The following is a 25831-nucleotide window of genomic DNA, read 5'->3' on the forward strand; positions in this document are numbered from 1 at the left end:
GATAGAGTGCAAGCAAGGGAGGGACAGAGACAGAGGGGACAGAGGATGTGAAGTGGGTTCTGTGCTAACAGCAGAAAGCCTGATGCGGGGCTCAAACTCACAAACTACAAGATCATGACCTGAGCTAAAGTGGGGGAGTTAACCAACTGAGTCACCCAGATGCTGCTTTCAGGTGAATTTAGAATGCTTATTTTCTCTGTTAATTGAAACCTTTGTAGTTATATAATGGACTCCTTTAAACCTGATAATGCTGTTTTTGCTTTAAAGTCTATTTAACAATATAATATAACCACAAAATGTTTCCTTTCAATTATCTGTAACCAATATAGTTTTTTTGCCCAGTTTTCGTATTGAATAATATCCTATTTGAAAATATCAAAGTTTATTTCTGCTGTTAATAGTTCTTAATGTCTTTAATCATGTCTTGCTATAGGTTTTGTTTCCATATTTTTCTTCTATGTATGTTTGCAAGCTCTTATCTAACTGATATAAATGTACAAAATTATGAGGGTTATATCTTGAGGATGACTTCCTCTAGAAAGAATTAGTATTTACATCTTTTAGATGAACTGGGGTATAACAAAGTTGAGTCCACTTTATGTTCATCTCCAATCTTTAGGTTTCCTGTATGTGTATACATTTGACCCTCAAATTTCTGTGCTGGCAAGATTATGGATCTGCATTTGGGTGGAAATTTATTTCCTTCTGTCCTTCCTTCTTTCCTTCCTCTTTTTCTTTTTTATTTATTTATTTTCTAATTGTATCCAGCTCCAATAGGGGTCAAGATAGTACGTATAGTTCTCTTCTGGTCACGCTTTATGGCAATCTTATTTTATATTTCCTACCCTACCCTTACCATGAGAGAGCTGGGTTTGGGGGGATCCTGTCTTTATATAGTTATTTGGGTGACAGCACTCTCATTTGAGTCGTTGCAAGTCTTCATATTTTTATCCCTACTAGGCTATTAAAACAGTGTCTTCAATGCAGCCGAAGGATCATTTCTTGTTTTCTCCTGTGGATACCTTCATTCTATAATACTCAGTTAAAAAAAAAAAAAAAAAAAACGTTAATACCAAATTTAGTTAAATTACCATCCGTCTCCTTAGTTCACATTTGATCTCATAATTCAGGTAGACAGTGAAGAATGGCATGGTGTGTTTAATTCCTTTCTTTTTCTTTACCACTCATTCTGTGTTTTCTGCATCTATTTTCCTTCCCCAGTGTTGAAGCTTGCGTGGAGGGACTGGGGAAAGGGTAGAGATGTTTTGTGTACTCATTTTGTAAGTACTAAATCTTCAAAAGATTTCTTTGATTTCTGTGATCAAGTATAAGGTGAAGGACTGAGAAGATGCTTTAAGCCAGAATAAAATGCACACTTCACAGCTATCACATATATTATAGTACTCAAAGAAAAAAAAATCATGTGCAAAACATCCTTATAGTATTGTCTGTAAAAATCAATGTATTGACTGAAATAACCTGAAGGGGGGAAAAAAAAACAAAAAACCAAGCACTAAAGTGAAGACAAAGTTTCATGTCTTTAAATGTCTCTAGGAAGTTAAAAACCCTGAGCAAGTCAATAAACTTTTTTACTCTCAATTTCCTTTCCTATTAAAAAGAAAATTTAGATCGGATGATCACTAACACCCTATCAATATACAATTATATTTTTTGTTGCCATAAATTACCTTTATTCTTACAGTGAAAATATTTCCTTCATATTTTATAATAGTATGAAAAATGAGATCTGAACCTTTTTAATAACCAACTTAATTTGAATTGCTACCAGACATAACCATGTAATAAATATACACTAAATGATATTTTGAGTCTATTTTCCCTTCTTCTCCCTAGTGTAGGTAATTGAAAATACTATATGTCTAGCCAACACAAGAAAAATAAATGTTATCAATATGCTAAATTGTTTCCCTTGTCTGGATTCTAAAGTGCAATGATAATAAAACGAATATTTGGGGTCATCCAAATTGACTTGACAGGGCAAATTGCTCCCCCAACTCTCACAAATAATCTTAAAGTCTTATTATTCTTTTGAAATTAGCAAGGTTGATTCTTCTTTTAATATCAAAATGCTCATTAAATGCTGCATCAATTTAAGTATTTATTAAAATTAGAAGAGAGAATAGGGGTAAAGTTATGCGACTAAAAAATAATGTCCAATGTTTTAACTATCTGAAACCAGGTGATAACTCTTGTTAAGTTCATATGAAGCATTTTTAATGCTTCTAATATAAATGTCAGTTTTAAAGGTATAGCAAAGTGAATGCCAATGGCCTTGTTCTAGCTATCTTTCATTTGAAAAAAAATCTAGAACCTGAACTTGAAACTGATTAAGAGAAAAAAATGAGTCCAGTTGGGTTTATACATATATTTTGAATTTTTCCTTATTTTCCATGTAGATATTTGTGTTATTTTAAATTTGTGATTAGCTTAAGAATTATTAAAAAAATATTGGTAAAATTCTCCCTCGGTAAGTACTGTCATGTATATAGTCTCAGATACTCTTTGTCTACTATATGTATTTTATTTTTCCTAAGAGTTTCAAAATATCTCAAACTCTATAATATTTTGAATTAGGTTATGGGCATGCATTAAAAGTTTGCAGTCAATATTTTATTGAGATTCTAATGAGATGTAAAGAAAGAAACAATATATTTGGCTCCCTATCTAAAATAGATTTTCAGTAAAAATAAATGAAATACAGACACTTGCATTTGGTATTATTTATTATCAATAATATCAAATTAGTATTTTAAGATTTGCCAATAAATTAAAGAACTAGAAATATACACATAAATAATGTATCTAAATATTTGTGCACAAAACATAAGTAAAATAAAGAATCTGATTGAGTCCCAGAATGAGGGATGGTATTAAATTTCGGCATAAGGTCATGAACTCTGCGTAAAAATTAATTTTTGAAAAAAAAAAGAAATTAATTTTGGTCCCCAAACTCATTTGGCCATAGCTTTACCTGTGTCCACATTGAGATATTCTAATAGCATACTCTTTAGGTCCATTGGCTTGCTTTTTCTGATTCTCGGCCATGCTTGGGGCAAGAAATCCTGTGAGTCTATCACTCACACACTCTGCTAAACACATCAACCACAGAGCCATTCAATCCATTCTCTTGCCACCTTCCTGATATTTCCTTTGTATTTATTTTCTATGGTTGATGTAACAAATTACACGAACTTAGCAACTTAGGACAACAAAAATTTATCTTACAGTTCTGGATATCAGAAGTCCAAAATTGATCTCACTGAGCTTAAGTCACTGTATCAGCAAAGTGGTGTTCTTTCCTGGAGGATCTAAGGGAGAACCATTTTCTTATCTTTTCCAGCTTCTGTGAACTGCCAGAATTCATTGGTCCCTGGACTTTTTCTATCTTTAAATCAGCAAAGGTTTGTTCAGCCTTTCTGACATTATATCACTCTTATTCTCTGCAACTCTCTTTCATTTATAAGAACACTTATGATTACCTGGACCCCACCCAGATAATCCAGGATAATCATCCCATCTCAAGATCTTTAACATAATTACATCTGTAAAGTATGTTTTGATAAAGTAGACATGTTCACAGATCCCAGGGATTAGGAGAACATTATTGGGGCAGCATTATTCTGCCTATCAGATCTCTGTAACCGGAGCCACCGTTTTATTTGCAACAACTCTCCAAGTGCATAAAGGAAAAATCATCCCAACCTTAGTAATTCTTCCTTATTGAGTCTGTGCATGATGTGGTATCTGAAATTCACCCTCACCTGCTTTCACTACTAAATACTCCAGTCTTATAAACATTTCTAGACAGGGTTTTGGAAACAAGCACCAAGACTTACAGACTACTTTTGTCTTCTGTCTCATAGCTTTCACTTGAAAATGAACAAAGAAAAAAGAATTCCAGGGAAAATAAATGAGAAAAGAAAAACATAGGTTAATATCTCAATATATCATAGAATCACATATGTTAATTTTTAGAGATGCTAAAAATCCTTGTCCTAGGAAATAAATAAATAAATGTGTGTAATATCAATACATTAAAAAATAATAAAATCCATTAAAAAGATAATATTAACATCAATTATGTTAAGATGTTCTCATTGGTTCAAGGAGGGTTGAAAGTAGAGCACTTCACATCATACAGATAATGAATATGAGTAATCAAGTCCCTTAAATAAATTTACTTTATTACACAAATTATTCACCTCAATTATCAATTTAGCCTGTTTGTCTTAGATTATCATTCAATTCTCATGTGTGCAATTTTCCTCATATGACAGGTATGACAGAGATGGAATTTTCTAAATGTTGGTGCATTGAAACCCGACCCCAGTGCTAATTCTTTTTTGGCACATCATACAGTTTCATGTCCTTTTTATTTTTATTTTTTTGGATAAACTGTTTTGTCTACCTGAAATCAGTTTTTCTTGCTGTATTGTTGTAATGAGAACTCATTTCTAAATACATGCCCAGTGTTAGCACAAACTACATCTTTTCCAAAGGTATTTTTATTGACTAATTTAAAGATCTGTTGAAAAATGTATGTAAGTCGCCCAAAATAAGAAATGTCTACACTATTATATCAGAAGAGCATATTTTTAAAAGTATCTGCCAAATAGTTTATCTTTCTTTTTTTATCTTCATTTTTTTAAATTTTAAGATAGTGATACTTTTTATTGTTCTCTGTCAGCAACACAAAGATATGTTTAATTATAGTGCTAAAGATGTATTCCTAATACATTTTTTTTAATTTACATCCAAGTTAGTTAGCTTATGGTACAACAATGATTCCAGGAGTAGATTCCTTAATGCCCCTTACGCATTTATCCCATTCCCCCTCCCACAAACCCTCCAGCAACCCTCTGTTTGTTCTCTATATTTGAGAGTGTCTTATGTTTTGTTTCCCTCCCTCTTTTTTATATTATGTTTGCTTCCCTTCCCTTATGTTCATCTGTTTTGTATCTTAAAGTCCTCATATGAGTGAATTTATATATTTGTCTTTCTCTGACTAATTTCACTTAGCATAATACCCTCTATTTCCATCCACATAGCTGCAAATGGCAAGAGTTCATTCTTTTTGATTGCCAAGTAATACTCCATTGTACATATATACCACTTCTTCTTTATCCATTCAGCCATCGATGGACATTTGGGCTCTTTCCATACTTTGGCTACTGTTGCTAGTGCTACTGTAAACATTGGGGTGCATGTGTCCCTTCAAAACAGCACACCTGTATCCCGTGGATAAATACCTAGTAGTGCAATTGCTGGGTCATAGGGTAGTTCTAATTTTAATTTTTTGAGGAACCTCCATACTGTTTTCCAGAGTGGCTGCACCAGTTTGCATTGCCACAAGCAGTGCAAAAGAGATCGTCTTTCTCCACATCCTCACCAACATCTGTCGTTGCCTGAGTTGTTAATGTTAGCCATTAAAAGTGTGAGGTGATATCTAATTGTGGTTTTAATTTGTATTTCCCTGATGAGTGATGTTGAGCATTTTTTCAGTGTCAGTTGGCCATCTGGATGTCTTCTTTGGAGAAGTGTCTATTCATGTCTTTTGCCCATTTCTTCACTGGATTATTTGTTTTTCGGGTGTGGAGTTTGGTGGGTTCTTTATAGATTTTGGATACTAACCCTTCATCTGATATGTCATTTGCAAATATCTTCTCCCATTCCATAGGTTGCCTTTTAGTTTTGGTGATTGTTTCCTTCGCTGTGCAGAAGCTTTTTATTTTGATGAGGTTCCAATAGTTCATTTTTGCTTTTGTTTCCTTTGCCTCCAGAGACGTGTTAAGAAGTTGCTGTGACCGAGGTCAAAGAGGTTTTTGCCTGCTTTCTCCTCAAGGATTTTGATGGCTTCCTATCTTACATTAGGTCTTTCATCCATTTTGAGTTTATTTTTCTGTATGGTGTTACAAAGTGGTCCAGGTTCATTTTTCTGCATGTCCCTGTCCAGTTTTCCCAGCACCACTTGCTGAAGTGACTGTCTTTATTCCATTGGACATTCTTTCCTGCCTCATCAAAGATTAGTTGGTCATACATTTGTGAGTCCATTTCTGGGTTCTCTATTCTGTTCCATTGATCTGAATGTCTGTTTTTGTGCCAGTACCATACTGTCTTGATGATTACAGCTTTGTAATACAGCTTAAAGTCTGAGATTGTGATGCTTCCAGATTTGGTTTTCTTTTTCAAGATTGCTTTGGCTATTTGCAGTCTTTTCTGGTTCCATACAAATTGTAGGATTGTTTGTTCTAGCTCTGTGAAGGATGCTGGTGTTATTTTGATAAAGATTGCATTAACTATGTAGATTACTTTGGGTGGTATTGACATTTTAACAATATTTGTTCTTCCTAACCAGGAACATGGAATATTTTTCCATTTTTATTGTCTTCTTCAATTTCTTGAATAAGCTCTATAGTTTTCAGTATATAGATTTTTCACATCTTTGGTTAGATATATTCCTGGTTTTTATGTTTTTTTGGTACAATTGTAAATGGGATTGATTCCTTGATAATTCTTTCTGTTACTTCATTAATGGTGTATAGGAATGAAACTGATTTCTGTGCATTGATTTTATATCTTGCAACTTTGTTGAGTTCATGGATGAGTTCTAGCAGCTTCTTGGTGGAATCTTTTGGGTTTTCCATATAGAATGTCATGTCATCTGCTAAGATTGAAAGTTTTACCTCCTCCTGGCCAATTTGCATGCCTTTTATTCCTTTCTGTTGTCTCATTCCTGAGGCTAAGATTTTCAAATACTATGTTGCATAACAGTGGTGAGAGTGGACATCCCTGTAGTGTTCTTGACCTTAGGAGGAAAGGTCTAAGTTTTTCCCCATTGAGGATGATATTGGTGGTGGGTGTTTTAAATATGGCTTTTATGATCTTGAGGTATGATCCTTCTCTCCCTACTTTCTTGAGGTTTTTTATGAAGAAAGGATGCTGTATTTTGTCAAACAGTTTATCTGCATCTATTGAGAGGATCATGTGGTTCTTGTCCTTTCTTCTATTGATGTGATGAATCACATTGATTGTTTTGCAGATATAGAACCAGCCTTGCATTCCAGGTATAAATCCCACTTGGTCGTGGTGAATAATATTTCAAATGTATTGTTGGATCCAGTTGACTAGTATCTTGTTGAGGATTTTTGCATCCATGTTCATCAGCGAAATTGGTCTAGAGTTTTCCTTTTTAGTGGAGTGTTTATCTGGTTTTGGAATCAAGGTAATGCTGGCCTCATAGAAAGAGTTTTGAAGTTTTCCTTCCATTCCTATTTTTTGAAACAGCTTCAAGAGAATAGGTGTTAACTCTTCCTTAAATGTTTGGTAAAATTCTCCTAGAAAGCCATTTGGCCCTGGACTCTTGTTTTTGGGGGAGATTTGTGATTACTAACTCAATTTCTTTACTGGTTATAGGTCTGTTCATATTTTCTATTTCTTCCTGTTTCAGATTTGATAGTTTATATGTTTCTCAGAATTTGTCCATTTCTCCCAGATTGCCCATTATATTGGTGTATAATTGCTCATAATATTCTCTTATTATTGTTTGTATTTGTGCTGTGTTGGTTGTGATCTCTTCTGTTTTATTAGTGAATTTATTTATTTGGATCATTTCCTCTTTCTTGTTGATCAAACAGGCTAGTGGCTTATCAGTTTTGTTAATTATTTCAAAGAACCAGCTTCTGGTTTCATTGATCTGTTCTACTGTTTGTTTTTTTCTTTTCTTTTCTTTCTTTTTTTTTTTTTTTTTGGTTTCCATAACATTGATTTCTGCTCTAATCTTTATTATTTCCTGTCTTCTGCCTGTTTTGGGTTTTATTTGTTGTTCTTTCTCCAGCTCTTTAAGGCATAATGTTAGATTCTGTATCTGAGTCCTATCTTCCTTCTTTAGGAAGGCCTGGCTTGCTATATACTTCCCTCTTATGACCACTTTTGCTATGTTCCAGAGGTTTTGGGGTGTGGTGTTAGTACTTTCATTGATTTCCATGTACTTTTTAATTTCCTCTTTAACTGCTTGGTTATTCCATTCATTCTTTAGTAGGATGGCCTTTAGTCTCCAAGTATTTGTTATCTTTCCACATTATTTTCTTGCGGTTGATTTCAAGTTTCATAGCATCGTGGTCTGAAAATATGCACAGTATGATCTCGTTCTTTTTGTACTTATTGAGGGCTTATTTGTGACATAGTATGTGATCTATTCTGATGAATGTTCCATGTGTACTTGAGAAGAAGGTGTTTCCCACTGTTTTAGGATGAAATGTTCTGAATATATTTGTTAAGTCCATCCAGTCCAATGTGTCATTCAAAACCATTGTTTCCTTGTTGATTTTCTGTTTAGATGATCTGTCCATTGCTATAGGTGGGGTGCTGAAGTTCCCTACTATTATGGTATTATTATCAAAGAGTTTCTTTATGTTTGTGATTAATTGGTTTATATACTTGTGTGCTCTCACGTTTGGAGCATAAATGTTTACAATTGTTGGATCTTGGTGGATGGACCCCTTTATTATGATATAATGCCTTTTTTCATCTCTTGTTACATTCTTTATTTTAAAATCTAGATTGTCTGATATATGTATGGCTACTCCGGCTTTCTTTTGTTGGCCGTTAGCATGATAGATGGTTCTCCATCCCCTTATTTTCAATCTGTAGGTGTCTCTAGGTCTAAAGTGGGTCACTTGTAAACAGCATATAGATGGATCTTCCTTTCTTATCCATTCTGCTATCCTATGTCTTTTGATTGGAGCATTTAGTCCATTGAAGTTAGGAGTGAGTACTGAAAGGTATGAATTTATTGCCATTATGTTGCCTGTAGAGTTGGAGTTTCTGCTGGTGTTCTCTGATCCTTTCTAGTCTTTGTTGCTTTTGGTCTTTTTTTTTCCATCTTTTCTCCCCTCAGAGAGTCCCCCTTAAAATTTCTTGCAGGGCTGGTTTAGTAGTCATGAACTCCTTTAATTTTTTTTGGTCCGGGAAGCTTTTTACCTTTCCTTCTATTTTGAATGAAAGCCTTGCTAGATAAAGAATTCTTCATATTTTTCTTATTCAGCACATTGAATATATTCTGCCACTCCTTTCTAGCCTGACAAGTTTCTGTGGGTAAGTCTGCTGTGAATTCAAACGGTCTTCCTTGTATGTTAAAGAGTTTTTTTTTTTTTTTTTCCTTGCTGCTTTCATGATTCTCTCCTTGCCTGAGTATTTTGTGAATTTGACTATGATATGCCTTGTTGATGGCTGGCTTTTGTTGAATCTAATGGAAGTCCTTTGTTTTCTGGATTTTGATGTCTATGTCTTTCCCCGGTTAGGAAAGCTTGCTGCTATGATTTGCTTACATAATCCTACCCCTTCTTCTCTCTCTCTTCCTCTTCTGGGACCCCTATGATTCTGAAGTTATTCCTTTTTAGTGAGTCACTGAGTTCTCTCATTCTTAAATCGTGCTCTTTTGCCTTAGTCTCCTTCTTTTTTCTGCTTCATTGCTCTCCATAAGTTTGTCCTCTATATTGCTGATTTGCTGCTCTGCTTCATGCACCTTGCTGCCATGGTGGCTATTAGAGATTACAGCTTAGTCACATTTTTGATGTCATCCTGACTAGCTTTAATACTTTTATCTCTGCAGAAGGAGATTCTAATCTATTTTCAACCCCAGCTAGTATTTTTATTGTCGTGATTCGAATTCTGGTTCAGACATCTTGCTTGTATCTGTGTTGATTAGGTCTGTGGCCGTCATTCCTTCCTGTTCTTTCTTTTGGGGTGAATTCCTTCGTTTCATCATTTTGAAGGCAGAAAAGGACTTAATCAAGAAAAATAAATAAATTAAATTAAAACATTAAAAGCAACACAAAAAGTCAAGTAAATGATGTTAAATCCTAGGTGCATTTAGTCTGGTTGTTGAAAGGAACTTGATAGATTAGAGAAAAAAGGGAAAGATAAGAAAAGAAAAAAAAAGGAAAAATGAAAAGAAGAAAAATGTTGAAAATTTGAACAAATGAATACAGTAAAATAGAATAAAATGAAATGATGGAAGTAAAATAGAATTTTAAAAGTATACAAAACTAAATTAATAGAAAAATTAAAGAAAAATATTTTCAATAAAAAATGGAAAATAGTTTTTTCTTTTCTGTATTCAAGAATAAGAAAAGAAGAGAAAAATAAAAAAGTTGAATAGATGAACCAGCAAACAGACTGAAATACAATTGAAATTACATCGGTTTCGCGTAGAAGTCAAACTACGAAGCACTTTATAGTCCATAAACTAAAGAGTTGGAGAGGCTTGTGGCATTCCTGAAGAGTGCTGTTGGCCCAGTTGAGCAGGTTTTAGTGTAATGGCTCCGTTCTCCCCTAGATGGTGCTGCTCAGCTTACTGGAATGGATTGTTGTGGCACATGTAGGCATGTATGTGCATGTGCGGGAGGGGTGAATATGGCATCATCCAGCTACCCAGTCTCCAGTGTCAGAATTCTGCACACTCCCCAAACCGGCAATCAACCACCCCTCCTTTGTCTCCAGCTTCCATCCACTACCCACTTTTACACTGTCCATGAGCAGGCTGTCATTCTGCCAGGTGACATCTCCCTACTGAGTTTTATCTCAGATGCAGCTGTGTTTCCCAACCCCTCACTTCTAAGGGACTGTGGCTTTGACCCATTCTGACCCTTTGGGGGAGGGTCTCACCAAGCAATGGCAGGATGCCCGCTCACCCCCAGGAATGTTCGCGAGACTGTGCTGCTGTTGATGCCCAGAGACTGCGGCTGGTTGCCAGCCTGCCCCAGAAAAAGTTCACATGATCATGTAGCAGCATCATTTCAGGGGTTATGGAAAATCACAACACACATCTGGCACCAGGCCTCCCCCTTAATGTTCTTGTTCTATCACCAGCAAAAGTGGTTGTTCTCCAGAGCCTGCTGGCACCTTTGCCTGTGGGGTCTCCACACAGCCTCTACCAAATGTCCTTCCAGCAGGGGAACCACCTCTCCCCATGTGGCCCAAGGACCCCTTGGACCTTGCTCTCTGATCCTGGGGATTTGCGCCCTTCCCACCAGAGCACTGCCAGGTATCAAGCTGCCTAGTTTCAGACTCTGTGCTCCCCCCTTTATAGAGTTTCAATGGAATTTAAACCTTTTCCTTTCTCCATCTCCCTTTTTTGTTCAGTACTTTGCATACTCTTTCTTTTCTCTCCAACTGCTTCCTGGGGAGGGGGGGGTGCTTTCCCATACTCTCCCCCCATCCACATCTTCTATCCACAAGCACAAACAGCTCCTTGCCCTCCACGGATTCTCTCTCCCTCAATTTATCTCTCTGTGCCATGTACCTGCCCAGTTCTGTGGTGCAGACTGTTGTGTTAATCCTCAAATAAGTTAGGTGTGCAAAATGGTTTAGTGTTGATCTGGCTATATTTCAGGAATGAGAGATGCAAAAAAAACCTTCCATGCTATTCACTATCTCAATCCCTCTTCTTATCTTTCTTTTATGCAAACTAATAAAATATTTTGTTTTCAACACTGGGGTAACATTACTTGACAAGTGCTATGAGATTTTTAAAAAATATTTAGGAACTAAACCTTCTGCTTTGCAGCTAACCTTAAAAGATCTCTCTGAAAATACACCCCTTTCTAGTGTGAGGAGAATGGAAGGCACACAGAAAGTCACCAATAAATCAGTTCATTCCATTAGAGAATATATAGTAATTGAAGGATTGGCTAAAACCATGTAATTGGAGCAAGATGTGGAAATGTTCTATTTGTTCATAATAAACTGCAATATATCTTATATTTCCACAGGTAACCCTCTCAGTTAAAAAACAAAGTCTGTAAAGCATCAAAATATCTCTCCATTAATGTTATTTGGTGAAATACACATGTTAAAATATATGCATTGAAAATGTAAACCTGGGCACATTTCATACTAAAATGGTATTTTGTCATTTAAATTCTATTGTAATTCTTATCCTGGGGCATTCATGAAAGATATCTGAAATAAAGCTATATCTGTGAAGAGAGTAGTTGAAGGCAAAGACTAAACTAATGAAGCATAGCTTTTCTGAGGCCATTTTTCTAACTCTTTGCATATATCCTTATGTAATATGGAAAGCCTTTCCTCACTTTAGGCCATCTGCCCCTTTGTCAAATATACTTGAAATTGTTGGTAAAATTAAAATGATTTAGTATGATAATCTCTCTGAAATGGACTTTAAATGTTAGCTTCACAGAAAAGTGATTTTAAAAGTATAATGTTAAATTTCTAACTGCCATTTAATGTGAAATCTGAAGTAGAATAATTTAAAAGAGCTTTATTTTATCTATTGCACCACCTGTAACTGGACTTTTTTTTTTAATTGCAAGCAATTTTGTGCTGTAGTGGTTGCCTTTGAAGAACAATTGTGCCTGTATCCTCTCAAGTCCATATTTCACAGCATCACATTGATAACTTCAAATCAGTGATTTAGATGGTATTTATAGAACATAAATCAGCAAATGATACAAATCAGAGTTCCTTCCCACCCTGCCCGACCAATTATTAACCATATACCAGCATACCCCCACAAAGCTGAAACTAGTGATCTCTGTTTTGCCTAAGTATTATGTCTATAGACAATCACCAGGGTGAAATGCTTCAAAATATAACAGTCTTTTATTTTTTGAATTAATATAATTTAATTGTTGCATGCAGTTAACTGCCTTTGTGTTTAAAGATGGCTGAGCTAAAGAAAAGTGCTGATTTTGCACTTTTTATATTTCATTACTGCACTCAACAATATGAACATATTTTTCTAAAAGAGCTTAATTAATAGATAAAAGAGGAGAGCCATTACCTTTAGATTGCTTATTAGTAAGTGCATAATAAAAGAATCAGCAAGATCCAAGGTGAAAATGAGGTCAAATGGAGAATTTTTAAGTGGATGTTTATTTAACAAATTTTCATTGAAGATGAATGAAAATAAATACTATGCTATCCATGGTGGTTAAAGAAGTAAGTTACTACACTGAAGAGACAAACATCGAAACCAATGTTTAGGGGCGCCTGGGTGGCGCAGTCGGTTAAGCGTCCGACTTCAGCCAGGTCACGATCTCGCGGTCCGTGAGTTCGAGCCCCGCGTCGGGCTCTGGGCTGATGGCTCAGAGCCTGGAGCCTGTTTCCGATTCTGTGTTTCCCTCTCTCTCTGCCCCTCGCCCGTTCATGCTCTGTCTCTCTCTGTCCCAAAAATAAATAAACGTTGAAAAAAAAATTAAAAAAAAAAAAGAAACCAATGTTTATAGCGGCACTTTCAACAGTAGCCAAATTATGGAGCCCAAATGCCCATCAAATGATGAATGGATAAAGAAAATGTGGTTTATATACAATGGAATACTACTTGGCTATGAAAAAGAATGAAATCCTGCCATTTGCAACAACGTGGATGGAACTGGAGGATATTATGCTAAGTGAAATAAGTCAGTCAGAGAAAGACAAATACCATATGTTTTCAATCATATGTGGAACTTGAAAAAGTTAGCAGATGGCCATGGGAGAATGGAAGAGGAAAAAATAGTTTCAAACAGAGAGGGAGGCAAACCATAAGAGACTCTTAAATACAGAGAAAAAAACGGAGTGTTGATGGGGGGGAGAATGGGTGATGGGCATTGAGAAGGGCACTTGGGATGAGCACTGGGTGTTGTAAGTGAAGAATCATGCAAATCTACCCCCAAAACCAAGAGCATACACTGTATGTTAGCTAACTTGACAATGAAGTATATATATTTAAAAAAAAGAAAAATTTGAAGTTCTGAGGGAAATAAAGCACCAGCCTAGATTTTTGTACATTGAAAACCTGTCCTTCAAAAGTGAGGAAGAAATAGACTTTCTCAGACAAAAGAAAATTGAGGAAATTTGTTCCCAGTTAACATGCGTTGCAAGAGATTTTAAAACTGGATGTTATATGTAGTGATTATTCACTAAATTCTACTCCTGAAACTAATACTACACTACATGTTAACTAACCAGAATTTAAATAATAACTTGAAACAAAAATAAATAAATAAATACATAAATAAAACAATATTTATAGAATACTATTATAACTACTTTCATGAATGCCCAGAGTATTCTGGGAAATCCAAGGATCCTCTGAGATTTGAAGCCATGGAGTTAACCACCCTTCTTTTGAAGAATTTATTTATATTTATTAATATATAATTGACATATAACATTGTGTAAGTTTAAGGTGTATAACGTGTTGTTTTGATACTTTTATATATTGCAATATGATTATTGCAATTTTCATATCTTCACTATTGTGGATAATGTTGCCAAAAACATGGGAGTGCATGTATTTCTTTAATTTCCTGTTTTATTTCTTTTGGATATACACCCAGAAATGGGATTTCTAGATCACATGATATTTCTAATTCTAATTTTTTGAGAAACCACCATACTGTTTTTCATAGTGATTAAACCAATTTGCATTCCCACCAGCACTGTAAAAAGTTTCATCTTCACATCCTCACCAGAATTTCTCATCTCTTATTTTCTTGATGGTAGCCATTGTAACAGGTGTGAGGTGCTATCTCATTGTCTTTGATTTGTGTTTCCCTGATGATGGGTGATGTTGAGCATTTTACATGTTTCTGTTGGCCATTTGGATGTCTTCTTTGAAAAAAATGTCTACTTTGTTGCTTTACCCATTTTTTAATTAGGTGTTTTGTTTTGTTTTGTTTTGTTTTACTATTGAATTGTATGAACTCTTTACATATTTTGGATATCAATCCTTTATCTGATATATGATTTGCAAATATTTTCTCCTATCACATACATTGCCTTTTTGTTATTGTTTCCTTTGCTTTTTAATATGCTGTAGCCCTACTTCTTGATTTTTGCTTTTTTTGCCTTTGCTTTTTGTATGGCTTACCTCCAGTAACCCTACCAGGTTCTCAAGATGAATATCTGTGAAAGATTTTCTTATGTTTTTGGCATGGGAAGCTAGAAGTATCTACTTTGAAATATACCCAGAGAATTCTCTCTTAAAAAAGAAAAAAGTCTATCTTCATGGGTAAATACATTATCAGAGCATTTTCTAACTCAGAGGAAGGGCAATTATGCAGCTCTATAACCTGTAGTCTCTCTATTCATTGAAGGTAGTCAAAGACTAAGATATACGTGTGAAGGTCACAGCTCAGGGATATAGGACCAACGTAAGATGAAAATTTAATAATGAGATTATAATATGATTCCCCTTTCCCATGCCTTGATATTCAATCAATAGGGCCATAGTGTAATAAAGGTGGATTACAACTGAGAAAGTGCAAGACACAGACTGTATCTAAAGAGAAATCTTAGGGAAACCCAAAGATAACAAGGGAGATAAACTCAAGGACTGTAGATGAATTTGAAGCCTCTGGCACATACAGCTACAGAAAATATCAAGTTAGACATTTATAGCCAGACATACATAAACCCTTACAATAAAAATTGGCTTATTTCTTTGTCTATTATCTAACACATTATGTGTGACTTTCAACATAATATCACTAGGCATGCTAAAAGACAAAAAAAAAAAACAAAAAACAAAAAACAACTGGAGGCAAATTAATCATCAGTATTTGACTCAAATATGACATCAATTTTGGAATAAATAGGGAAGAAATTTAAAATAATTATGATTAGGGGCATCTGGGTAGCTCAGTTAAGCATCTGGCTTCCGCCCAGGTCATGAACTCACAGTTTGTGGGTTCGAGCCCCCTTCCGGCTCTGTGCTGACAGTTGGGAGCCTGGTGCCTGCATTGGATTCTGGGTCTCCCTCTCTCTCTGCCCCTCCCCTACTTGTACTCTCTCTGTCTCTCAAAAATAAAGGTTAACAAAAATTTAAATCATTATGATTAATATGTTAAGGACTCTAATGGAAAAAAAATAGACAACATGGATTACATATGGATAATGGAATTAGTGTGATTGCAATTTTCAGAAATAATCAAAAGGCAATACTAACAATGAAAAACATAGATGAAGCGCACCTTTGACGATGACGAACTCATCAGTGTCCTGGAACAGGACTTGAAGGTATGAATCAAACTTCCCTACTGAAGTGCAAAAAGAAAAAAAAAAAAGGAGTATCAAAGAATGATGGGAAAATTTCATAAAAGATGATGTGTGGAATTGGAATACTTAGATCAATAATCCACATTAAATTGATTTTTTTATGGAAAGAAATAGGGATCAATTTTTACTTTTATTTGGACTTCCAGATGATCCATAATCAGTTATTTAAAAGACTATTTTTATGGACTGAATTCCCCACCTCCATCCTCAAATTAATGTCTTGAAACCCCAGCTCCAGTACCCCAGAATAAGATCGTACGTGAACACGGGGCCTTTCATTAAGTGACTAAGTCAAACTGAGGTACTTAGTATGGGATCTAATCCAATCTGATAGATATCTTTATAAGAAGAAAAAAAAATAGACACATAAAGAGACACCCAAGATGTAGCTTCACAGAGAAAAGACCATGAGAGGACATGGTGAGAAGGTGGCCATGTACAAACTATGGTGGGAGGTCTCTGAACAAAGCTAACCTGCCAGAACCTTGATCTTGAACTTCAGCCTCCAGAACTGTAAGAAAATAAATTTCTGTTGTTTGAAATACCAGTGTATGGAATTTTATTATGATCGTCCTAACAAACTAGCATGGCTATCTTTCTTCTACTGCTCTATACTGCAACCACTTCACGTATCAATATTTTGTACCAATACTTTGTTTCAACTATTTTCTTTCAATGATCAGAACCACATACTTAAAATGTTTTTAGCATCTGCTAACTGTAGAATAAGGTTTCCTACTTCATTTTTCAAAATTGATTTTCCTCTTCTTGATCACTCTCAATTTCATACAAATTTTAAGTTGAGATTCTCAGAATATAAACATTTTCCGAGATTTATTTTTGCAATTTTAATCGGTATTACATTGAGTCTTAGAAGCAATTTGAGAACTCATATCTTTGCAATGTTGAGCCTTTTTCCATTTCTATAGGCTTTAGGTTTTTTCTCAGTACAATTTTTGTTTTTAATGCCTAACATAACTTTCCTTAAACTTATTCATATATATTTAATATGTTCTTTTTTTGTATAATTACATACATTTTCATTTACCTGTTTTTTGATTAGCTGCAAAAATAAAATTGTCATGTTTTTATTTTTACATATTAAATGACAAACATCTAAACTGGACTGTAAATTCTAAAAATTATAATAAGTTCTTTCCAATTTTGAGGTATATAATCATATTACTTAGAGAGTAGTTTTATTTCTTCTTATCCAGTTTATATAATAATTTTTTCTTTGTATCACATTATTGCACTATAACAACTCTCATGCAGTGCTGATTACAAGTATCAATAGCAGGCATTTTTTAGATTTCTGTAGAGGAAATTTATATGTATGGTACCTGATATAGGTAATAAGGGCTATTACTCTCATTATAAAAATGAATTTCATTATATTTCTATATTTCCATTAGTTTCTTTACTAACACTTTTGAATTATTTTATTGTAATTTTTTCTTCCAAATGTTTCATATGAATTTTTTTATGATTGCCAGGTTTTCTTTTTTGCTTTGCAAATTTTTAATCTTTTCTTTTATTCTTTTGATCATATTAGGGATATTTATTTAAATTTCTTTTGAAAACACTATTTTAACATCTGTGAGATTTCTATTTCTGTCATTTCTTATAGTTTTCAATTATATCGTCCCACCTCCTTGTGGCCAAGTGGTGATCATGACGACAATGATGATGATGTACCAAAAATTATACATAAAATTGTGGTAATGTTGTGAGGTCTAACAAGATGTTATCTTCTATTAGAGTCAACAGGGGCACTATCAGTCCTGGTTCATGGATATTGTGATGAGTTAAACTGAATTTCTGTCTGTGGGAAGGCCAGATTATTTCCAATTCTCCTGTTTTTCTTAGGCCCTAATACTAAACCATGAGAGTTTACTTAAACTGATTTACCTGATAGCCTTGCTTAGCTAAATATTCTCTTAGCTTTTCTTTCTCAATTTCATCTATTCTGGAATTAGTAGATACCTCACTGAAAAGAAACTTCAAATGTTTGCCTCTTTGCACTGGGTTTTACTTGTCTTTGGAATCATGTCTTGATAATGCTTAACTCTAATTATAGTTTACGAAACTAACTCATGAATTTTTTCCACTATCTTTTACTGCTATTCTAGGTCTCACAGAAGAGTTGATTTAACTTTACTGCAACAAAACATAGTGCCATTTAATACAACTGAAACTGTATAAACACACCTTTTCCTACCTTTTATCCTTTGTGCTAAATTATTAAAACAAAACTTCTAACTAAATACAAGCGTCTCTTTGCTTTCTAACTACAGTCTCTCTTTATTGAACATTAGCATGCATCCCTAATCCATCTCAGGATCCAGAAATTGGTATCCAACCCTGCCCTGATACTACTATCCCTAACACTCAAGTTCATATAACAGCATGTAAGCAGGCTAGCAAGAATGCACCTCAAGTAGCAACTTTTGACTCTGGGATTGAATTCTATTTTCATTCAATATTCATTCTTGATATACATGTTCCTTTTACTATCTTTTAACTAACCTTCAGGCCAAAAATCTAAGTCTTTGACTCATCTTTTTCACACCCTGTATCTAACCCATTGGCAGATTTTGTCCACTTTAACTTCAAAATATACTCTGAATCCTACATATTCTAATTTTGTGCAATATTTAAACCTCTTTCGAACGTCTTCTCCTCAGCAGGACTTCTAAAAGCACTTTTTTAATGATCTTCATTCTTTGTTCTTACCCGTTTAGATATTATCTGCAGAGCAGTTTAAGTTCCACATATGAATCAAATTACCATTCTTCTGCTATCAAAACATTTGCTTTTATATTTTACTTAGAAAAAAATACCAAGTCTTATTTCAACCTAAGTACTTTATGATTGCTCCCCCTGGATGTCTTTTTGGACTCAATTCATACTAACTTCATCCTTGCTCATTCTACTACTGACCAACTTGATATTCACTAGAATGCAATTTTTTGTTATCATAAACTAATATGTTCCTCTTCATTTTTTATTCAAGTGCTGCTCAAATCCAAAATACTCAAGAGTCAAAATACTTGATTGCTTTGTATTTAGAATGCTATAAAATTATATTTATTGAGTAATCAAGTTAATATTTAATGACCTTTCTTCTTTAGTATAATCAGGATTCCAGCTTTTTTCCCTAAATATGAGGACACATTAGTGAAAATAGCATGCATATTCTTTTTAAAATAAGTAAAAACTTTAATTTGGGCTCATTTTGAAAAGAGTAATATGCACGTTTGTGAAGCTAAGGCAATCTAAGGATTCACAATTGTAAGACAGTTTTACTAAATTTTCCAAGAAAAGGCGGACAACAAGGGTTTTTCCTCAGGTATTGGCTAGAACGAACAGAAAATTCTTTTGATAGCTCTGGGCCAGAGAAAACTCATAAGGGACTGGAGTTGTCCCAGGCACTTGGCCTTAGCCTGCTAGAAGCCAAGTTAGGGTTGACCAAGTCTCTTAATGCAGGAGCTTAGATGTATTCCTTGTGTGCTGGGGGTTCTTTACAGTTCCCAATCCAATACTTGAAATGTCCATATTTACTCTAAGAAAAAAACAACTGGGGATGAACTGGGAAAATGACATTATTTGGGGTTCATTAAATACTGGGAGTTTGAGAAATGTCTCTCCCAGTCTTCCTAATGCAGGGATTAAATAGAGAAATAAAATGGAGCAACAAATAAAAAATATTATTTACTCTTCCAAAATAGAAAACATATTGAATACAGTGAAGTTTTTATAAAATCATCTCTTTTTCAGTGTAAATGTAAAATAATACAGTAAAATAAAAGCACATTTTATTTTCAACGTCTTTATTCTTGCTTCATTATTGGCACTGTTTACTAGTTTGCATCCTTAAAATCTACTCATATTGGACATCATTCAGGCATCACGACATTACTTCTTATTCATCTGCGCTAAAATTACATTTATTAAAATTATTTTAATTATTGTTAAGTGATGGAATGTGCTTAATGAAAATCCAGGCGTATAACTGGTTACCAGAGGTGAGATGGGTGGAGTGATGGGTGAAGTAGGTGATGGTGATTAAGGAATGCACTTGTTGTGATGAGCAGTGGGTGATCTATGGAATCATTGAATCACTGTATTGCACACCTGAAACTAATAAACACTGTGTGTTAACAAACTAAATTAAATATATAAAATAAAAACTTAAGGAAAATAGAATTTAGTGAGAAATATGCAGCTGACCATAATCACTTATACTTCTCAGACAACATCAAAGACGAAACATATGTATATATACCTTGTGACACAATAACTAGTCTGTATGCATTTGTCTGATTGTGGTATGGCATGAGATATTAAAGATGCAGACGTGACTAAGTCTTTAATAGAGGTTATGAAACTTCTTTATACACAGCTCCTGCAATTCTAAATTTATTTTCCTCTTCTTCCTTGCCAATCAAAGCTCCTTTTCTTTTTCAAGGTGGCTATCTGCCCAGATTATCAGGTATATTTCTCATAATTTTTCAGTGACAAAATTACTCAATTTTCATCAACTAAACAAAAGTGTAAGTTTTAGGGCTGCCTGGGAAAAACTTGATTTTTTTTTTAATTTTTTTTTTCAACGTTTATTTATTTTTGGGACAGAGAGAGACAGAGCATGAACGGGGGAGGGGCAGAGAGAGAGGGAGACACAGAATCGGAAACAGGCTCCAGGCTCTGAGCCATCAGCCCAGAGCCTGATGCAGGGCTCGAACTCACGGACCGCGAGATCATGACCTGGCTGAAGTCGGACGCTTAACCGACTGCGCCACCCAGGCGCCCCAAAACTTGATTTTTTTTTTTAATCACTTTCAGCTTGTTGCTTTCGTCTTCTTCTTGGCCAGCATTAAAAAAAAAAAAAAAAAAGTAGAGATGTTGAAGTGTCTTTGTGGACTACTAAAGGTATTATAGCTGAAAGATAGACTGGGACTGGGACATTTAAGATATTGTGGAACCATTGCACCAGTCTTGGGTAACCTACTTTCAAACATGGTAAATAAAAACAAAATCTGTTTTTGATTAAACTATTCTAGTCATGTGTTTGTTACATATGTAGTTGAATGAAATTGCTAAATGATTATAACACCATATAGGTTGAGTTACTCACTGTAGGAAATTTTCAAAATAACTTGGAGACAGACTCAATATAAGGACTGCAATCTAGATTTTAATCGAAACTTAAAATAATCTGAAATAATTAATAAAAAACAAACTTTTTTTGTATTTCCTCATATATATATGTATATATGTATAAAATGCAAGAAAACATATTAAATTCAAATGTCTTTCTTAAGAAAAATATTACACTTAAATCTTACCAAAACAAATGAGAAACATTTTCTCTTTGTGAAGTAGTTTTGATTCCCTAATAAATAGAAAGCTATGCCTGACTGCGCACAAGTGTTTTTTCCAAATGCTTCCTTAGCTTGCCCTAGATTCAGATATTTTTAGCATATAAAACATACCTTTTGCTAATTTAGAAAAAAAACTATGTAGTAGTTAACAATAATCAAAATAATTTCATAGGGAAATTAGGTAGATTTTTAAGAGTTATCTATTTCAAATTCCTACTTTTGAAAATTTGATAACTTTCTAGCCACAATTACCAAGATTTAAAATTTTATTTCTACCTTCTGACCTCATTATGTTCAAATGACTGATACTTTTCTCAGGATCCATTCTTCTCCACATCAGTTTAGTATAATAATTCTGAGACTTTTCTCCCTTGTGTCCTACTGCTTTAGTATAACAAAATTTATTCGTGCATTCATACAGTATATTAATCCATAGTCAAATTTCTTACATACTTTATTTTTTACTACACTTTTTTTCTTGCTTAGATACTTCCTTAAGGCAGGGCTACTATAACATTCTTTGCCTCCCATTCTCTAAATAAAAATACACAGTATTTTTTTTTAACTTACAAAAGCAAATTGTAGAATCTAGAGAACAGAAAAAAAGATATGAACCAAAAATAGTTGCTGAGCTAAGGAATCACTTTTTTCCCTGTAAAAGGGTACAGAGAAAACTCTTTTGCTTAACCCTGAGCTTCAAACAAAATTTTTAGATTTTTATAACTGCCATAACAAATTACTACAAATTTAGCAGTTGGATGCACACCCATTTATGGCCTTACAGTTTTGTAGGTCAGAGTCCAGATTTAGCATCATGAAACTGTATTCTTTCCTTAGTTTCATAAAGTTGAAATCAAGGTGTGAGCAAGGATGCATTCGTTTCGTGAGGCTCTGGATACACTTCCAAGATCATTCAGGTTGTTGGCCGAGTTCACTTCATCTTTGTGGTTGAAGAACTGTGGTCCCCATTTCTATGCCTGCCGTCAGCTAGAGTGCAGTCTCTGTGCCTAGGGACTGCTATATTCTTTCTGGCACTTTCCATGTAGCCTGTGTTCAGGAACTGCAGATGAGGCCCCTCTCCACTTCCAATCCCTCCTCCTCCTTCTGCTATACTCTGCTTTTCAAGGCTCTGCTTTTCAAGGATCATGAGATTAGATTGAGATCACTCAGATAATCTAGGGTAATCTCCTTATTTTAAGGTCCATAACCTTAATTACATCTGCAAAATCCCTTGTAGAGTATAATGTAGCATACTTACAGGTTTCAAAGATTAGAATTTGGTCATTTGTTGGTAGGGGACGGGGATCATTCAGCCTACCACAACCCCACCAAGTTCTTGAAAGAAAGGAAAAAAAAAAAGAACTCAGAAAACACAACAATTGATAAATTTTACTTTTCAAATTTAAAGTATTTTTATTTACACACACATGCACACACACACAGAGGTTTCCTTTCATTATCTATGACTCAATGTGTTTTTTCTCATAATGATGGCAAATTCATATTAGTTTCTGTTGTTTTCCTCTAGGATTAAATGTTAAAGAAGGTGGGTACATGTGTACTTTTGTTTGATTTTAGACACAAGAGAATTTGAAATAAGAAAGCAAGCATTACTTAGATATTTGATGACCACGACTGTTTTCTCTTCGCCACATTACCTTAAAAGTTGCCACTTTCATTTAGCACAATTAAGCCAAATATCATGAGAAACACACTTGTAGTTGAACAAATTAATCACTCCTTGTGGTAAGGGGGAACACACCCTATGGTGAACCATGGGGTATCTCTGTAAGAAGGTGCTAGAAAGAACCTGTTACAGGATTTGGGGCTTCGGTTGGGTAAATTTTGTGAGGGTGTAAGGAAGCAAGTGTTTCTCTAGATCAGATGCTGTCAGAAAGCAAAAGCAATTCTGTGATGGAGACTAGCACAAGGATTAAACTATAACTGTTTTTAAAAAAATATTTATTTATTTTTCTCAGAAAGTGAGGGAGGTGCATTGTATTTGGGGGGATTTCACAGTTATCTTTTTTTTCTCCGTCTTTAGACAGAAGTATAAAGTGGCCTCTATTTGTCCCATGTTTATCATGGATTAAGAGTAAGCTCGTCTGAGGATGGTGCTTTGTGAAATTGTTTATATCTAATAGGAAAATAGTAGCCTTGATGTGAATGTCAGGACATCTTCAGAATGTCAGGAGCTGCTCTCCCCCCAGCCCCCACAACTTTTTTAAATTCTAATGTGGTGAATGTGTCTTCTTTGTGTTCAGAGTAATTTTACAAAATATGAAAGTGATGCAATTAGTTTTGTCAAATATCCAAGCTGAATCATTGCCTGGACCTATAATCTGTTCACATAGTATCTGAACGGACATTCTAATTTCATTTCATTCTATATTCTTTTAAGATAATGCCAGTGTTGGCCAATCAACCAAATACGTGCTGAAGAAAACACTTTGCATGAATAATTTCTATCAATTGGTTAAGGATATACTATCCAAAGTCTCAGTTGAAAAACAGCTGATTAATCTATGTTATATGCTCACTACCACAAAAATCACTACACCATTCTTCAAGAATATATTGATAATTGGCATCTTCTAAATAGTGGTCTTAAAATATTAACAGATGTAGGCTTAGTACATAAGTGTACTTAATGTACTTAGTACATAAGTTACATAAGTAACATTGGACATATTAGATCATAATAGCTTAAAGAACTTGAAGATTTTTCTTACTCTTGTAAGGGATATTCTATGCTAAACACATGAAAAGTGTATGTGAATGCCAGGATCTTATTTAAATGGCAATTGACTTCGTATATTATGTTTTGCTATCAAAAAGTATTCCTTATCATAATTATTTTAATTATGCAAAGCAAACTTTAATGAGATTCAGTGAGTGTCTATTTTATGTTTGAATGGATGTTAAGGCAAATACCAGAATTTTAAAATTATCTAAGGCCTGATCTCAAAAAGTCTATAATTCTTCAGCAAAAAAGCAAATGTTCAGGGGCGCCTGGGTGGCGCAGTCGGTTGGGCGTCCGACTTCAGCCAGGTCACGATCTTGCGGTCCGTGAGTTCGAGCCCCGCGTCGGGCTCTGGGCTGATGGCTCAGAGCCTGGAGCCTGTTTCCGATTCTGTGTCTCCCTCTCTCTCTGCCCCTCGCCCGTTCATGCTCTGTCTCTCTCTGTCCCAAAAATAAATAAACATTGAAAAAAAAATTTAAAAAAAAAAAAAAAAAGCAAATGTTCATATGAAGTAATTAAATGCAAAATACAGACTAAACATACTTCAGGGGATAATATGTTATTTTAGTGTGGCCCATTGGATACAGAATTACTTTTAGTATAATAACAGGGGCAAAGAGTTAAGGCAGAAGTCGTTTACAATTGCTTGTATTTTCTTTCCTGGTAGAGTACTCAATGATTCAAAGTAACTGTTGGGGAGGATGAGAGTGAAATTTTATTCCTGTGTCTCATTATCAATGAATTTCACTACATTTGGGCCTGTAAATAAGGAAGTAAATCTAAAGTGTCTGAAAGTAAAATGTGTAATGTTTAAATATTAATTCTACAATTAAGATAAATTACACGGATCTTTTTGTCTTTGATTAACACAGTATGGTTTTTCAAAAGCATAAGCCAAAAAAGAAATGGGGTGTAGAATCTATTTATAAGGATATTTCATTGACTGTAAGCCAACAGTAAGAATGAGGGTGATAAACACTTTGCTAGGGTAAATATGTCAAGGAGAAAAACAGACATCTAACCATGAGTATGGCCCTATGAATGTTTTCATAGTCCTCCTGACAACATCTTTCCATTTGTCTCAAAGATGGGTACCATCATTTCCATATGTGAATGTCAATAATAAAGAGCATGTTTAATAAGTACAAGTCTCATTCTCTATTTTGACAAACCTTAGATGAAATTTGTCCTCCTTTTTGTTTAAAAATTTGGTACATATGTTTTTCTTCATCAAACACTCTAGAATATAAAGAGTTGGGGGCTAATGAAAAACATACAAAATAAACTTATTTCAGTTCATAAAAGAGTAGTCAGAAAACACTGAAGGGAGCACTGAAGAAATATTTTTCCTTCCAATTTCACCAATTAGAAATTTAACATACATTAAAAATATCAGTGACCCATCATAGACATTAATCCTGTTGGTCATTGATCATTCAAATCTCTTACAGAACTTTTAGGTTTAATCATCAATTGAGATCAGCAATCATCAAAAAACTAGAAGTTGAATGAGAAGTGGATAGAGACGTGAGAAAACGCATGGGCAAGGTTAATAACTTCAATATTCCCAAGAGCTGCGTGAGTCCTAGTGTCCAATGGATTTAAGAGTAAAGTTAGGTGA

The sequence above is a fragment of the Lynx canadensis genome, chromosome B1 (genome assembly GCF_007474595.2).
Source record: "Lynx canadensis isolate LIC74 chromosome B1, mLynCan4.pri.v2, whole genome shotgun sequence".
Classification (NCBI taxonomy): Eukaryota; Metazoa; Chordata; class Mammalia; order Carnivora; family Felidae; genus Lynx; species Lynx canadensis.